Source organism: Callorhinus ursinus, unplaced genomic scaffold, assembly GCF_003265705.2.
Source record: "Callorhinus ursinus isolate GAN/ISIS: 27379988/994484 unplaced genomic scaffold, GSC_fseal_2.0 scaffold14, whole genome shotgun sequence".
NCBI lineage: Eukaryota > Metazoa > Chordata > Mammalia > Carnivora > Otariidae > Callorhinus > Callorhinus ursinus.
In genome coordinates this window covers 6,888,159-6,893,851 of record NW_027397076.1, presented here as the reverse complement: position 1 = coordinate 6,893,851, position 5,693 = coordinate 6,888,159, and the positions used below count along the sequence as shown (strand labels likewise).

Here is a 5,693-nt window from a genome sequence, read left to right as displayed (position 1 = left end):
AAGGGGGTGTTAGGCAAAAGGGAGTGTCACCATCCCTGTAGAGGCTGATTTATAGCAGTCACACTACTTCAATAGCAAGCTTTATTTTAAAATGATGGGTTATTTTGTTTTCACAAATGTCACTTTTTCTAATCACTTCTCAGAATCCTTCACCAGATATTTCTTCTTTGCCATTCCCTTGAGTGTGGGTGCACTTTCAAGACCTGCCCTGGGGATTCTTTTATCATTGTGTATATATCCCTGCATAAGTCCATCCACTTCCATGGCTTCAAGCATTGTTTGAATCCATATCTCAAATTCAGATACCCTCTTTGGTGATCCCAAATAACACCCTTTCTGGGGCTCTTAAGTCGCACTCACCTAATATTTATTAAGTATCAGCAATATGCTATTCACTACTTGATATGCTATGGGTAACAGCAAAGCAAAAGCAGGATGTGGCTCCTGACCTCAAAGAGTACTCATTCTGGGATGGAAGGTGGGCACTGAGTACTTGCAATTATAATTAATGCTATGACAAGAGAAGAACAGGATGGACCTGTGGTCTCCAGATCCACATAGTGAACTGCTTGCTGGATGCCTCGACTCAGCATTCTCCAATGTCTTCATAACTGCAAATTATATTTCACCATCTTCTCCCCCAAAATCGTGTTCTACATTCGGTGTGCCATTTAATAAAACCACCAAATACATAATCTCTCAGACTGGAAGCCTCAACTCTTGCCTCTTCTCTTCTCTCACAATTCCCTAAATCTTACTGATTTTTATTTCTCTCAGTATGCCAACTCTAGTTTCAGTGAACTTCAGACTCCTTGAATTTGATATACTCTGTCACATGCTACTCCTAACCCCTGGGATCGTCTTCACAATTCATTCTTCCCTTCTCGCTTTCTACTTCCAAGACACTTTGCATGAACCTCTCAACTTACTTTACTAGAAACAGGACATTAAGCTATACAATATCATGGATCAAAGTTTTTTCTATTTCCTGGCTGTAAAAAGGGCACTTAGAATATGGCATATTATCATTAAATACAAAATGAATAAATGAATGAGTAAATGAAAAACGTCTTCCTACCATTTCCTCTACTGGATTAAAATAGTATTATTGGTAAGCACTTCATAGCAGGTAAGACCCCATCTCCACTATGTGCTATGGTGGTTTTATGTTGCATCAGCTTGGCTAAGTTGGAATTACACTTCTCAGAATCCCCTTTCTGTATGGTCCCTGGGTAGAGTTGGTCAAAAAGAAACTTGTGGGAGGTTTAGAAGGCAGAAGTGAGGCAGTAGCCACTACACTCTTGAAGGTTATTGTGGCTAGAGGTGGCAAAATTCAGTTGCATGGGTATCGGCACGTTCCAGTTTGTTCCCACTGCTTGATTTGCAAACCAAAAGCAAATCTAAGCCCGTCACTAGGAACCTGGTTTCAAACTCACAGAACAGTGCCCATGGAAGGCAAAAGGCTTCTACACCAGTCCCCTTCACACCCTTACCCCAGGAGCTGAGAGTACCGAACTTCCAGTATTCTGCAAGCTCCAATTGGTCCATTGGTACCTATGTCTCATGATGGGTGATGGGTACCTCTTCTCTGATCCTCTAATTCCCCTTTATAGACCTTCAATCCCCAGCTCGTTCCATGTTGTATAAAGCCCATGCCTACAACACATTCCTTAATCCATATAATTCATAGATTGTTCTGCCTTTTTTTTAACGGATATAAACTATTTATTGAATATTTGCCACCAAATACTGTTAAATACATTATCTGGCAGTAAATTGTTTTCAAGTTAAAACTTAAGACACAAACACTAATATTTACAATTCTTTTAAGGAATGTTATATAGTGACACATCAAGGCATAAATTCTTTTGGTATATAATTCTTAAAAAATGATACTAGCAAAAATGATGGGAAATCCTCAGCATGAGGATTTTTTACATTTTACAAAAATATGGTGAAAGATGGTAATAATCCTATTCAATATCCTGGATTCAATCCCTTCAGGAGATTGAATCAAACTTGAAAACTTGAAAATATACAGATAAGGCAGGTCAAGACTGCCACTGAGAAGTACATCTCGTAACATGTTCATCTAGGAGGACACAGTTGGGAAGATCTGAAGTATCAAGTCAGTTCAATGAATGAGTCGGTTGGCATTTATAAACATATTTATTGCCTTACCATCTTTAAAAGAGGTTTTCAGAGTGTCCATGAAACTTCTGGACTACTTTACAAGTTCTTTCTTTTGGTGTTCAACTGCCCTGGAGTTCTGGTACTGATATTTCTTGAAGATATTATTCACTATATCAAATTATTTTATTGTGTTAGTTATATCCTTGATCGTCTGCAGAAACCTTCCTCTGTCACAGATCTCATGTGAGATCTTACTTAGAATCTGTTTAGGTCCTCATGCCTTTTAATTTGGTCCTGGAATTCTGGCTTTGGAAGTTCAATCATATACTCTTCTATGTCCTCAACTGCCTTTCGAAGAAGGGACTCTGTGAATTAATGTCTACATTATTTTCCTTTAACATTTTCATAATGATGTCTTGTATGAAACCTTCATTTTCTTCCTTGTTCTTTTTTTTAAGATTTTATTTATTTATTTGTCAGAGAAAGAGAGATCACAAGCCGGGGGGGGGGGAGCGGCAGATAGGGGGAAAAACAAACTCCCCACTGAGCAAGGAGCCCAATGCTGGGATCATGACCTGAGCCAAATGCGGATGCTTAACCAACTGAGCCACCCAGGCATCCCTTCTTCCCTGTTCTGACACATGCAATCCTTGTGCTGAGCCTGTACCCAGGGACTTTTCTTTAGTTTGCTTTATATATCTCCTACTCTAAAGAAGGTTTCTCAAACAAAGAAATAAAAACTTGACCATGTACTGTCATTATCTCAACTAATTTTGAACATGGCCTGCATAGTATAACATCTACTAGGAATTAAGCACAAACACTGATAATGAGAATACTTTACATTTACAGTGTATTATAGTCTTTTTAATGTTTTACCATATATCAATTAATCTTCACAATTGCCACTAAAGCATGTGTATTGCTCCCTACTGTGTACACAGCACAGTACCAGACATTTATCAGTCTGTCTAATCTTCATAAAGCAACAAAATCAAATTTTCATTTGTGATGAAATAAAATATACTTTTTCTTTTTTTAAAGATACTACTTATTTTAGAGAGACAGACTGCGAACACGAGAGAGAGTAAGCACAGGAAGGGGGAAGAGCAGAAGGAGAGGGAGAAACAGGTTCCCCGCTGAGCAGGGAACCCTATGCATGGCTCAATCTCAGGACCCCAGGATATGACCTGAGCCAAAGACGGATGCTTAATGGACTGAGCCACCCATGTGCCCCCAAAATTATACATTTTCTTAATAATGGCCATCAAAATGCCTTTTAGGACAAAAACTATATGGGGGCGGGGAGATATCTTGATAAAGAGCTTGGAATAGAAGTGGGAAACTTGAAGGTGTGCATGTTAGCAAGAACCCAAGGAAAATAAAGATGGTCAAGGAAATGGGAGAAAAGGAGCACAATGAGGTGGAATTTAAATGTAGAAAGGGTGTCAAGCAAAATCTCACTGATGTGACCATGAGAGATAAGCACCTTAAGGGACTCTCAGAAAGCCACGAGAGGGTTCTGGAATTTTTATATTTGAGCTCATTTTATTTGTATCGCAAGGAACAGGGAAATCCTAGGTGTCACATTATTTACATACAGTTACAGAAATTGAGGATAAAAAGAGGAGCAACTTAAGCTCATAGAGCTGGACACAAGTTTGTCTGACTTAAGCTTCTACAATGGGTCTGAGGTCATAGGCGTATAGTCCATCCCAGACATACTTGACTCCACAGCCCCTCCTTCGGCTAGACCACCTGTGACCCCTTAGGATGGGGAGAACTAACCTGAGCCAAGGAAGAGTTAGCAAACCTGTTCCCAATGTCAAAGCAGAGCCAAGAGCAAGGATAGCCGTGCGTATTCCACAGGTGAGCTTCCCCTGAAGTAGTTTAAGGGATTGACAGCAACAATGTCTGATCTTCTCTTCCCTGCTCCCAAGCTAAAGAGTGGTGTGAGCTCCCCAGATGTCAGGGAACAGGAAGGGAAGGTGTCTCTTAGAAATATTTCCAGAATATAAGAAACGCAAAGGTTGGGTGCCTGGGTGGCTCAGTCGCTAAGCGTCCACCTTTGGCTCGGGGTCATGATCCCAGGGTCCTGGGATCAAGTCCCGCATTGGGCTCCCACCTCAGCAGGAAGCCTGTTTCTTCCTCTCCCACTCCCCCTGCTTGTGTTCCTGCTCTCGCTATCTCTGTCTCTGTCAAATAAATAAATAAAACCTTAAAAAAAAAAAAGAAAGAAACACAAAGGTCCTGGAGACCCTTGGAAAGAAATAGGTCAGGGACCCACTTCCTTTTCCAGCCAAATGAATGCCTAGGGGGGAGACACAGAGGAACCTCAGCCTATAGGAATAAATGAGGCACTGTGTTCCCAAGGGGAGCTGCGTCTGGCTGTATTCATTGCTGAGAAATCCATGGAAGCCCCAAGGGAAATCCCTTTGGCTAATGAAGACAGCTCAGCTGGTGTCCTGCATGTCCACCCTCCCTGGTTGTGTAAACCTAGATGCTTGAGGAAATAAAACACCCATAATGAGAAACAGAAGTTACCTCTGTTGGGTGCTTATTACATACCAGGCTCTGTCCTGAGGACTATTAAGCATTATCTCCTTTAATTCTCATGAGCCAGCTATGAGGTAGGTTAACATGATCATACTCATTCTACAAATGAATACATAGAGAATGAAAGGAGTAAAAAATAATTTATAGACTGTGTCAAAGACCCCTGGTAATACAGAGCATGGCAAGGTGCACTGGAATGAGTTGACTTTCCCCATCACTGAGAAGACAAGATAATGATGTCCCTGGACTGACCTGGTAGAGCGGGGCATACAGGGATAAATAAGCAATGCACAACTTCCCACCGGGAAATTTGATGGAGATGGAGGGTGAGAAACATGGGGAAGAAGTCTAGACCACGCAGCTATACAGTGGAGCTTAGGTTTCTAATTAAGGGTTGCAGTGTAACCAAGTTCTAACATCCAGGCAGCTGGCTTGGGTGTGGGACCTGCATCTTCAGTTAGTGGGGCATTGAAAACACTCATCTTTTGGCCAGTGGAATTGAGAGCCCAGACTGCCTACACGCCAGCCCTGGCTCTGCCATTTAGTAGTTTTGTGACCTTGAGCACTTTGGAAGAGGGGATCATAACAGCATCCCTTTTACAATATTGTGAAGATTAGATAAACTGTATTTGTGTTAGCAAGTATCAATTCCAACCTGGCAGCCTGACACCGACATCCTATCACCTGCGGCAGGCTGACTGTTTTCACCTTCACCCTCCATGTCCCCACACCACAGACCTAACATTCATCAGACTCATATATAAAAAATGATTGAAAGGTACCACCTCTGAGGCTGTGTTCAATGCGATTATGATTACGCTCTCTACTCCCTGGCTGGCTCTACCACAGTTTAAGAGCGGCTTTAGAAAAAAAGAAGGTGTGTCCAGAATCAGCACTAGGGCGAAGAGAGTGAGATGCATAGAGCTTAACACTGAAGGAGGCCCTTATGCTCAGGACCATGCAAGTACCTATGTCATGGCTTTAAAGAGAAAAGCTGGAGGGCT

General features: G+C 41.6%; 1 pseudogene; it reads right to left on the bottom strand.

The window, feature by feature from the left end:
- Positions 1-2,092: 2,092 nt before the first annotated feature.
- On the bottom strand, positions 2,093-5,410 carry LOC112831919 (programmed cell death protein 10 pseudogene; annotated as a pseudogene).
- Between the last annotated feature and the right edge of the window lie 283 nt (positions 5,411-5,693).